Raw genomic sequence first — 13,016 nt, forward strand, 5'->3', positions numbered from 1 at the left:
CTTCCTTCCTTCCTTCCTTCCTTCCTTCCTTGTTTTTCTTCTTCCTTCCCCTCTTTCTAATTTCTTCAATATTAAATACCAATGGTAATAATGTCTGCCCTTGTTTCACTCCTGATCTTATTAGGAAGGCTTCCATCTTATTCCCATGACAGATGTTTACAGGTGGTTTTATATATAAGCTATAATTTGTGCAGTGTTCCATTTATTCCAATGTTTTCTAGGGTCTTTAAAAATAATGGTTATTGTATTTTGTCAAAAGCTTTTTCTGCATCTTTTGAAATAATTATTTGATTTCTGTTGGTTTTGCTATCAGTATGGTAAATTATGCTAATAATTATCCCTATATTGAACAATCACTGCTTTACTGGTATGGATCTCACCTGGTCATAGTGCATGATCCTTGTGATACATTGCTGCAATTTCTTTGCTATGATTTTATTTACAACGTTTGTATCAATATTTGTTAGGGATGTTGGTCTAATTTGGTGTTTAGTTAGAGATTTTTGATTCATTATTTTTCTAGGGGTTTTTTGCTGTTGTTGTTTTTTAGTTGCATACCCAATTCATTGATTAGCTCTTTCTCTATTTTATTGATGTGAATATTTAAAGATGTAAATTGTCCCCTAAGTACTGTTTTGACTGCATGCACAAAATTTTGTTATTTTTCTTCCTTACTCTAAATTAATTAAATGAAATTATAGGTTATTTCTATGATTTGTTTTTTTTATCCACACATTCTTTAAGATAAAATCATTTACTTTCTGATAAATTTCTAGTCTTTTTTTCCTCCAATTCTTTTTGTTCAATGCAATTTTTATAGCATTATGGTCTGAAAAGGATGTATTTGATATTTTTGTTCTTCTGTGTTTGGTTGTGAGGCTTTTATGTCCTATTATATGCTCAATTTTGTGAAGGTTTCACATACTCCTGAAAAAATGATATATTTCTTTCTATTCCCAATAATTTTTTTTTCCCAGAGGTCTATCAAGTCTGACTTTTCTAAAAAAATTTTTCACCTATTTAACTTCTTTTTAGTTCATTTTTTTGTTTGATTTATCTAATTCTGAGAGGGGAAGGGTAATGATGCCTACTGATATAGTTTTATTGCCTATTTCCTCTTTAATTCACTTAATTTATCCTTTGGGAATGTAGATACTATGATATTTGGCACATATATGTTAAATACTGATATTACTCCCTCATCTATGGTTCCTTTTATGTAATTTCCTTCTTTATCTCTTAAGTCAATTTTCACTTTTGCTTTATCTGAGATCATAGTTGCTACCCCTGCTTGTTTTAACTTTAGCTAAAGCATAAATTTTCCTCCAGGTCTTTATTTTTATTATATATGTGTCTCCTTTTTTTAAAATGAGTTTTTTGTAGACAGTATATTTTGGAATTCTGTCTTTTAATCCACTGTGCAATCCTCTTCCATTTTATGGGTAAGTTCATTCTATTCACATTCACAGTTGTGGTTATTATCTGTGTGTTTCTCTCTATCTTATTTCTGCCCCCTCTATCTTTTTCTTTCTCTCCTTTTAGCTTTTCTGTTTTTGCAATGGTTTTATTTCTATTTATCCTCATCCCCATATTCTCCCTCCCTTTTGTCTGACCTACAGCATTTTTGTTTTGTTTTGTTTTGTTTTGTTTTTTGTTTTTTTATGATTCACCATCCTTTTCTTGCTTCCCTATTGGAGAAGATAGATTTCTATATCTAACTGAGTAGATTTGCTATTAATTTATGCCAATTCCAATGAGTTTAAAGTTCAAGCACTGCCTGCCAAGCCCCCATCATCTCTTCCACTATATTGATTCTTTTTTTCCCCAGATCATATTGAGTCTTTAATATTTATTGACTTGAACTAAATTAAATCTTTGAGCAATTGATTTTCATAGGGCTGTAGAATTAAAGATATATTACTGATGCAGTGTGGTCCCAGGAGTTGTGGAACAATTGCAGAGAGGCTGAGGACATTGAATCTTGGATGAATGAATATACATAGTCTTTCTCTAAGACAAACCTTTTTTGCAAGCACCAATGTTTACCTTTGCAGTACCCCTGACTTTCTTCATTCGGTTCCTTTCACTGGCTTTTTGACGTCTTTTTCTTCTCATACAAGTTGTGCCTTGCAAGTCTGTGCTTTGGTTCACTTTTCTTTTTTACAGTCAAGGGAATCATAGATCATGCCAAAGTCTGTTGCTTTTCCACCAAAATGGGTTTCGAATCCAAAGACAAAAATAACATCTGCAGTTGTTTTGTACATCTTGGCCAGTTTTCCTCAAATTTCAGTCTTGGGTGTTAGAATATAAATGACCATTTATTTACATCAAAGAAGACTTTTTTTTTTTTCATAAACCTCCTGGTTTTGATGGTTACAGTATCATTCAAGGTGGCAGTCAGGTCCTTGAGCGGCAGGAGAGGAAAAAAGAGTCACTGTATTGATTTGTACATGCCTTCTCATGTGAGATAATTTACTCCAAACTTTCTTTCATTTTTTCACTAAGTGTATTCTTTGTCTTTATCACTTGATTTTTTATATGATTTCATCATATTCAATTTACTCTCAGTTCTCTTTCTATTTATTTTCCTATTCATTGCCCTAATAATGATGTTCTTAAGTTTCTTCAATTTCCTAAGTATTCTAACTACTTTTTATATCTTAGATACTTGAAATATTATAGATATGTTAAGCATCTTAGTTATTATCCTTACTAGTAATCAGTTTAGTTCCATTCTTTTCCATTATTATCTTAAAATATCTTAAATACCTCTTGAACCATAAGTATCCTAAGTATTCTATTTATCACTTTTTTAGCAAGGTGTCTAATTAGTTTAACCTCTTTGTTTCCCTTGATTACTTTAAATATACTACATACTTTAGGAATCTCTTGAACTATAAATATCTTGAGTATTATAGTTATTACTTTCCCACACCAGGGATGTGATTAGTTTATTCCTACTGACTAACTTGAGCATTTTTTGTTTGTTTATCTTTTTATGTCTCTCTTCAGTATCACATTCATCAAATTTTCTTTTTTAGCTCTGGTCATTTCATCAGGAATACCTGTTTTTTTCTATTTTATTAAATGTTCATTTCTTCCCCTGGAGTATTATACAGTTTTGCTGAGTAGTTGATTTTTTTTTGTTGTAGTTCTAGATCCTTTGCCTTTTGGAAGATGATATTGCACACATTTCAATCTCTTAATGTACCATCTGATAGGTCCTACATAATCCTGGCTGTAGTTCCCCAGTTTTATTTTTTTTTTCTGGATGTTGGTAGCATTTTCTCCTTGACTTGGAATTTCTATAATAATCCTGAGATTTTTAAATTTAAGGTTTGTTTCAGGAAGTGATGAGTGGATTATTTTGATTTCTATTTTCCCTTCTTGTTCAAGAATATCAGGGAAGTTTTCCCTGATAATTTCTTGAATGAAGTGTCAAGATTCTTTTTTTGGTCATGGCTTTTGGGTAATCCAACAATTCTTAGATTGTGCCTCCTGGATCTATTTTCTAGGCCATTGTTTTTCCAGTGAGAGATTTCAAATTACCTCCTAATTTTAAAATTCTTCTGAATATATTTTTATTGTTTCCTGCTGTATAATGAATTCATTAAGCTCCTTTCTTCCATTTCTAATTTTTAGGGATCCATTTTCTTCTTTCAGCCTTTGTACTTTCTTTTTTAAGGAGTATTTTCCTGTTTGAGAGGTTTTATTTCCTTTTTAAAGGAATTTATTTTTAGTAAATTATTTTTTAAGTGGTTGATTTTTCTATTGTTACTTTTTCTAATTTTTATTCTTATTTACTTACTATTCATTTTTCTAACCTCTTTTGGAATTCTTCATGATGGTTTTTTTTGGGGGGGATTGACATCCTTTCATATTTTCCTTTGAGGCTTAATACATTTCATTTTTGATATGTTGGCCTTTTCTGATCTCACATTTTGATCATTTCTCTTGTTGAAATATTTTTCTAGTGTTGGGCTTTTTCTCTGCCTTTTGCTCATTTTGTAGTTAGTTTCTCACTTGATTTTGGCTATGTGCTAAAGCTTACTTCTATTCCTAGAGTAGAGGGAGTAATGTCCTGTGCTTGTATTATCTTTGATGTAAGCTCAGCTTTCTTGGTCCTAGTTTGAACACTTTCCAAAAATAGCCTGATTTGCCTGATGTGTGGAGGTTTACAGTTCAGATGGGTTGAGATGGCCTATCCCACTAAGGTTGGACCTCTTTGGGCAGAGTTCTTTTCATTGCTACCTGTTCTGGGCTGCATATAGCCTTTGTTAGAAGTGAATTATGTTGAACTGTTTTCCTGCCACTACTGCCTTTTCTTTATTGTGTTGGTTTTCACTTTTCCCCTACTGAGGCTAGCCTGAGTAAACTTTGCTCTTTCCCCTGTGGCTTGCTCTATATTACATCTAAGTTCTGCTGGGTCTGGGTCAACACTCTCTCCTTGTACTCAAGTAAGAAGAGTTTTCCTTCATGTCTCTCTATGTTGTTCTGGACTAGAACAATGCTTTATCCTTTCTTCTATTGCTCTTATTGTTCTTTATTGTTCCTTGATCTTCATGATATCATTAGCTTCCATTTGCCTACTTTTAATTTTTAAAGAACCATTTTCTTCAGTGAGGTCTTATACCTTTCTTTATATTTGACCAATTTTGCTTTCAAAAGCATATTTTTCTTCACTGAATTTTTTGTGCCTCTTTTACTTTAGGCCAAATCTATTATTCATTGTTAGTGTGTGTGTGTGTGTGTGTGTGTGTGTGTGTGTGTGCACGCGCTCCATGTGTTTAAAAATATTTCTTTCTTCAATATTTCTTGTCTCTTTTACCAAGCTTTTATTTATTTTCAATTTTCTTTAATCACTTTCATTTCTTTTGTCAAGTTTTCTTCCACTACTCTCATCTCTTTCTTTAACTCTTCTAGGAATAATTTGGTTTATATCTCATTAGTATTTATGTTCAGGCTTTGGTTTTAGCCACTTCCTCTTCATTTTCTTCTTCTGAGTTTATGTTTTTGTCTCCTCTGCCAACATAGAAGCTTTTTGTGGTCAAGTAGTTTTTGTTTTGTTGTTACAATTTGCTCATTTTCCTAGACTCTTTGTTCTCTTTAACTTCATGTTAAATTTATGCTATGCTCATCTTGGATATGAGCAGGAGCTATGCCAAGTTTCAGGCTTTTGTGCTACTGTTTTCAGAGTTAGTTCAAGTGGTTTGCAAGTTTTTGGTTCTTCCTAATCTTTTAAGGTGATCCATGAAGAAGTATGGTCCCTGCTCTCCTGGTCCATGTACTGGTCTTTGCCCAGGATGGGATCCAGCTATCCTGTTGTGGCAAGTATTCTTCCTGCCTCTAGAATTATGGCCCAGGACTTGGTATAAGTAAATTGGGTGGCCATAGCACACCTGATTGCACCCAATACTACTAAAAGATGTCTTGTACTTTATTTTTCAACAGTTATCATTCCTTCTCTCTGGATTGAAGGACCCAGAATCTATATTACTGCTTCTATTTTTGCCACTGCCTTCAAACCCCAGTTCTTGTGCTGTTGTTGTGCCTAAGCTGGCCCCCATTGTAATGTCACAGACCCCTTCTGCTGAATTCCTAATTTTTCTTAGGCTAGAAAAAGCCTTGTTCTCACTTTCTCAATGTTACATGTTCCTTGAACCCCTGGCCAAGAGCAGACAGCCTTAGCACTAACACTTACCCCTTTTTTGTGGTTTGTTATTTTTGCTAACTTCCCCATTCCCACCCTTATTTTTTAAATTATCATTCATTTATTTTCTTCTCCCTCACATTTTTTCTACACACACTGGAAAATGAACAAAACAAAAATCTTGTATTACATACTTGTAATCAAATGAAACATTCATATTTGACCAAAATGTATGTCTCATTCTGCTTTCTTCGGATATAGCTTCTGTTTCAGGTGAATGGTAGTATTCTTCCTCATGAACCCTTTGAAATCATGGTTAATCATCACATTGATTAGAATTCTTATCTTTCAAAATGATGATTTTAAAAAATCACTTTCATTATAAACATACCTCTACTCACTTCACCCTGCATGTTGCTTTATTTCTTTAAAGATTAGGTTCCACAATCTCTAGTCATCTAATGGGTTACCAGAATGATTTTCTCTTTTCATTAGTACTTGTAGATTACAGCAGAAGAATTGTTGAACTAGCTTTTAAAAATTATTACTTTGTTCCTCCTAAGTTTTCTATTAAAAATTCCTGTGGGACGTATTTTGAAACTTCGGAAATTCTCATTAGTTACTTCCTATTTTTATTTGTGTTAGGATGTGTGTATGTGTGTGTGTGTGTGTGTGTGTGTGTGTGTGTGTGTGTGTGTATAGGCAGAGAAACTCTTCTCACTCATTTCCTTGATAAATATGTGTATGAGTTTGTTTGTTTTAATATCTGAAAGGAAATTATAAATTTCCTGGAGAATTGGGGAGTTGAGAGAGATTTTTAATATGATGGTTCATATTTCATTTGCAAACTGAACAAAAATGATTCAAAATCGCTTAATTTAGCAGTACCTCATTCTTTGATCAAATCAAGCTCCTCCTCCTCCCCTATAACTTAGTGTATATTAAATTGAATTTGGAGAGAAGTACCCTGAATTTTCCAACCTTCACAGTATTAGCATGACTGTTAAGACTTCTTCTGTGTGCCCCAATACTTCAGTGTTTCTATACATGTGAATGTGACCCCCAGCAGTACACACTATGACCCAACAATGATTTTTCACCTTGTGCCACTCTTATTCTTGTCATATGTCTACTATGGCAGATTTCACCTAAATTTCTAGGGGCTTCCCTCTAGATCTCTAGGTCTATACATATAGCAATCAGTATAGGCTAAACTTGTGGGAAAAGATTGGAGGGCAGTAATTTTTTTTTTCCTATGGCACTAAAAGGCCACTGAGTCTAATCCTTGTATTTACCAAAGTTTAACAACTCTGTTATCAATAGCAAAAACAGTCATGATGAATATGCATTGTGCTGTGGTCCTTATCAGGCATACCAATCACAGCATCCATTTTAGCATGTGAAACCTGATTTATGTCCTTTGTCAACAGCACATCAAGCACAGTCCTCATTAAGGGAAGCTAAACTAACCTTTGCTGTAGGAAAGGTACTTTCCCTTGCCTTGCTTTTTTGTTTATTCAGACAGAGCCTAGATTCTCATCCATAGGATTTATTTGCCCTCTACTCTCACATACTAGTTCTAGCTAGTCCAAATAGGTTACATCTCTTTCAGAGTGCTCTGTTCCTACATGCATGATGTACCAGTGACCTTAGCTTCATTGGTATTCAGGAAATGTCAGAGATATGCTTGCCTCAGCTGCCTGGGCCGTGGTGAGCAGGTGGAAAAATGACCAGTTGAAAATGAGTTGTTAAGACCACTACAGTGAAAAGATTGATGCAATTAATTTTTCATTATGCACAGCGTCTGCGGATTCTAATCAGTTTGGATTGTTCCTCCTCTGAGGCACAAATAAAATGCAAATGGGTTTGGAATGAAAGGAAGTGTTCTTTATGGTATAGACTTCTCAGGGCTGCAAAATGGCTCAGAACTAATCTGTGGCATGAGAAATATTTATGAATTTGGCTCTGGCAATGTCAATTCTATCTTGGAAACCCAAACCATGTCAACTGCCCATGACACCTTATAAGGACAAAGAAAAATTAGAAAGTATGTTTAAGAAGTTAAACCTTTCTTGATTAAGCCATCAAGAAATTTAGTTAAGAAAAGGTAATACACGTCAGCGTGGTATGAAAAACTAAAGGTAATGGTAATACTCAGCAGATCTATGATAAATATACTCTCTAGATAGCGATAGAATGACATTGATAAATCCTAAAACATTATGCAACTAAGATTTAGAGTATTCTCAAATTTATTTTTCTGAATATGATTTTTGTCATTATATTTAGAATGCTTATAGAAACTGCTCTTATGAAATATATATATGTATATTTAATCTTTCTGTTGTGTGACTACCTAGACAAGAGGTTCTTCATCTGGGGACAGTCAAAATCCAAGTCTATGGCTAAATCTTAGAGAGTCTTGAACTTGGATAGGAAAAAATTGCATTTTTTACTCTTTACTTTTTTTCCCTCTATTTTCTTTTGCCACATGGTTACCATGGAAATATAGTTTGCATAACTTCACATGTATGATCTATATCAGATTGCTTGCCTTTTCAAGGAGTGGAGAAGGGAAGTAGGGAGATAATTTAGATCTGAAAATTTAAAATTTGAATATTAAAATTATTTATGTGTATTTGAAAAAAACAAAATAATATAAGAGATTTTGAAAAAGAAAAAATGCACCTCTATTTTCAAAAACCTCTCATTGAGATCTAGCATTTTCTCAAGTTATTTAATTGTATTGTTCTGAGCAGTGGTTCAGAAGCACCAAACTGACAAAGGAGTCCATACATCAAAAATTAAAAGCTCATGGCTGAGAAACTATATTTGGTTAATAAAAGTTTGAATATCTTATAACTATTGTTTCATCTACTTTGGAAGCATTGACTCCTTTAAATTAAAATGAGAGAGAGAGAAAGTAGAGAGAAAAATAAATAACTTCTAATATATATATATATATATATATGTTAATGGTGACGGAATTTAAGCAATTCCCTGTTGCCTCATTATAAAAATATGAACCCCTTAGCTCAAATTTTAAAATCCTTTACAGCATCACTTCAAAGCATCTTCTCTAGGGTTACTCTTCATTATTTGCCCTTCACTAAGTCTGTGTTCCACCTAAACTAGGCTATTTGCTCTTTCCTGGACTTTTACCATTTCCCCCCTTTGTGTCTTTCCACATGCTAGCTTTCATACTTGAAATATTCTACATCTACCTATTTGGATCTCAAAATTCCTTTATGGTTCAATTCATGGATCATATCCTATGAGAAACCTTTCCTGAATGTTCTAGATGTTATTGCTCTCTCATTTACCAACTTTCCTTAAATGAACTCAAGCTTGCATGTTTTATACCTTAGCTTTTTGAGGGTATAAACTATTATGTTTTTGTCTTTGTACTTCCTGTACCTAAGATAGCCTTGTGAATTGTAAATACTTAATGTTTGTATATTAGATTGACTTAGATTTGGAGCAATTACAAAAGCAAGGGAAAACATTATTATTTCAGTAATTTGCTACAGACTTGAATAAGTTTATTTTAACAAAATAAACTAGAATTATAACAACTGTTTAGGCCATGCTTTAAATTTATTTTTCTCTTTTCAGATGTTTGTATTAAGATATTAATGTATGTTTCTCAAAATAACTTCAATTCTAATAGAGAAAACCAAAGGATTTGAGTAGACTCAAACCACTTATTTTATATCAGATATATCATTTTGCATTATTATTTTGTAACTTTGTAGTTGTTGGGACTAAATTGGGAGAGATATTTCTTTTGTTCATTATTTGCTAAATCAAAGAAACAAAAACTATTAATCAATAGCTGCCAGTAGTAGGTGCTATATAGATGCTAATCCCTCTCCTTCCTTTCCTTGTGGTGAAGAGTGTTTCATTTGCAATTTTACATTTCCAGTGTCTAGCATAGTGCCTTCTACCTTTTTTTTAGTCAGCTCTTAAAGCAGTGACAGAGAGTCTTTCAGAGGTGGAGTAGCCCCATGCTACCCCCTCAAAGGCTAAATACTGTGCCCACCCCCACCAAGTGCTGGGTGCTATCCCCCATTACCCCACACAGGGGAGGGAGAAAGGGTTTCCACTGGGCTGCTGAACAGAGGCATGGGTGAAGTAAGGAATATCAGCAGCAAGTGTAGAGAGGGAGAAAGGAATAGCCCAAGGGTTCTGCATCCCTCCAGCTCTGCTGTCTATGAGCTACCCACCTAAACCACCTCGAAGTCCCATTGCCCTGCTGGGCAGAGGAGGGGAGATGTTAAAAATGTCCTCAGGCACAGTGAAGAAGAGGAGGAGAGCAGCTCTGCCCGAGTCCCTCTGCCTTTCTAGTAATGAACTCTGTGGGAGAGAGAGGTCAGCCTTGTGCCCACAGAGAGTACTCTGTGTGTCATCTTTGGCACCCATGCCATAAATTTGCCATCACATCCTTTTAGAGGATTGTTGAATATATTCAAGAGTAGTACTACATATAGATTAGTTAGGTGGTACAGTGCATAAAGTGTGCGGTCTGGAATTAGGAAGACCAGAGTTCAAATCCTATCTTAGACATTAGTTGTGGGATGCTGGGCAAGTCACTTAACTCTGTTTGCCTCATTTCCTCATTTGTCAAAGGAGGAAAAGGAAATGGCGTTGTACTCCAGTATCTTTGTCAGGAAACCCCCAAATGAGGTCATAAAGATGACCTAAAAAACAATAGTGATATGTATATATATATAGATAGATAGATAGATAGATAGATAGATAGATAGATAAATTAGAGTTTTTGCAATGCTTTTCATCTTCTCTTTAATTAGGGACATTTTTTTGTTTGCATTAGGTATGCATTTTATTGAAGAAAACTGATATTACAGATTAGTCCATTAATCCAACTTTTATTATTTGAGGGAAGAAGATATGAGGATAAGTTTTTGTTTTTTTTAAAAGTAATACATTTGGCAACACTTGGTGATTTCATGTAGTTGCATTCTAAGTAAGCTCAAAGCAATTTGGGGTATTTGGGAACCATGAATACAAGTATATATGTTTTATTGTTGTTGTTGTTTAAGATTTTGCTCTTTTTTAAAAAAATTAAACACATTAGTTGGGCTTTTTAGAAAACTTAAACATGGAATCATATAGCTTTAAAATTTATTCAAATGATAATGAAATGAAACTCATATTTGAAATTTAGATAGTTATTTCACTTAAAATTACTAGCAAAATAAGATATGTAGCTAGATTAGGAAAAAAAGGAAAACAAAGTTACACAAAAGAATCAGAAAGATTAAGAACTACATGAAATTCTTAATGGTGGGAAAAATAGAAAAGTCAGTGTATTCTGCCACAGGAAAAAGGAATTTTTTCCCATGAATTGAAGAAAATATTCATGTCTGCTTTACTGAAAGATATCCTTCACAATTAGACAAAATCCCCTTCTTTTGAGTATCATTCAAAAAATATTTCCTTAAGAATATTAAATTATTGACCTTTCCCAATCATTTTCATTCTTTTACACTATGTATATATCCCATTCTTTTGCCTGTCAGAAGCTTCTTCAGTTGCTGTTAATTTTTCTTTGACAGACTTCCTCACCACTGTGTTTTTATCAAATGAATATTTGTGGTTGATGCATTATGTGAAGTTCTGCGTATCTGATGTGAAAAATATTTTGCATATTTTCATTAAAAAAAACAACCTGTGAATACCACAGCATTCTAACCAGTGCTCATCATCTCAAAGTGCAGTTTTTCATCCAACTAATAAATGGCTTTCTAGCTACTGATTTCTTTATTAGCAGTCATAACAAAAACACTTTTGAATGATCTCTGACCGTGGTAACAATAAAAGTCCTGCCACAGTGAATATTAATAGTATTTCATAGTTTTGTGCAGTGAAACATCAGAAAGAGTTATTTTGACATATCAACCAGGATCCTTATTGGTGCTCTTTCTGACAAAGAAACAGAATACACTGCAGCAAAGAACCATACACCAGCCCCAGGGAGATATGAGATGACCTAATAGGTGCTAAAAAACCTTTTTTGTATGATTGATTAATTAATTTTCTTCATGTAAAATGTCACTACCATCCTATTTTGCTTGCTTTATTATGCTATTTCTCTTGCCAGATAACAGAATAGGTTAAAAAAAAGGAAAAGAAGCCATAGACACCAGAATTATGTTCCTATTGCACTGCTTAAGTATTTACCATGGAGTAGAAAACTGTAGGATTCCAAAAGCTATCATCAAATACACCAATTTTAAAAATAATTTTCTATCCAGTCTGTTTCATCCAATCTACCAAAGGCAGGAGGATCACTATGAGAAATAAGCTGAAAGAAATATATTCACTTTACTATTTATTTACTTAGCTTGGGTCAGAAATATAGTACCTATTCTAATCTTACAAGGAGCTATTACATTGAATAAGAAAAATCCCCCCCCCAAAAAAAAAATTAGCTTCTGTAACTGAGGAAGGTGAAGAGTCATTATGTTCCAATACTATTTTCCCACATTTTTTCATTCGGAAATAAGTAATTTCTCTATAAACAAAACAAACAAAAAAGAAATTTGACTTTATTTAAAATTTAACATTTTAATATTTAAATTTAATTTAAATAAAAAATTAAAATTTGACTCTATTTAAAATATAGGGTCATGGGAGTGAGATTTGTATAGGATCTTAGAGATCCTTGAGCCTGATTCTTACATTTGGCAGATGAGATAACTAAAACTTAATAAAGTCACATGATGCAAAATAATAGGTCATATTTATATAATGTTTTAGGTTTACAAGTAAATATATATGCGTGTGTGTGTGTTTGTGTATGTTCTTATTTGAGCCTAACAAATATCTGAGGTAGGTAATAAATTATTCCCAATTATAGATGATAAAAATGAGGGTAGATGATGCTAATTGATTGGCCCAGATAGTATGTGACGGGGGATTCAGAGTCACCTTTTCTTTATAATTTCTTATGCGCTATGCCATATTAACTCTGAAAGTGTGTCTGGGATTCAAACCTAGATACTTTGACTCAATAGTTACTGATCTTTATAAGAGGATCTTGTTGGCCTTTAGACTTGTCAGTCTTTTGAAGGAAGTGAATCGGTATTGGTGTTTTTGATTTTAAAGGATAAGTTTATAATATCCATTAGCTCTAATATCAATGCATATCCAAAAGCTTTAGACTAAAGAAACCTGCCATTTATTTTAAATAGTATGGGACTTTTATTAAATTTGTGTCTGATTTCAAAAGAAGGGGTTACAAAGGAGACACCATACAGTGCCAAGAAGTACAAGGTCAAGGAGATCAATAATCCCTGTGAGATTGATGAATATCTGCGCCAAGACAGAGGACTTATTCGAG

At 33.5% G+C, this 13,016-nt stretch overlaps 1 pseudogene; it reads right to left on the minus strand.

Annotated features, from left to right (window-relative positions):
- Positions 1 to 2,010: 2,010 nt before the first annotated feature.
- Positions 2,011 to 13,016, minus strand: part of LOC123252389 — a 187,952-nt pseudogene continuing 176,946 nt past the window's right edge.

The sequence above is a fragment of the Gracilinanus agilis genome, chromosome 6 (assembly GCF_016433145.1).
Source record: "Gracilinanus agilis isolate LMUSP501 chromosome 6, AgileGrace, whole genome shotgun sequence".
NCBI lineage: Eukaryota > Metazoa > Chordata > Mammalia > Didelphimorphia > Didelphidae > Gracilinanus > Gracilinanus agilis.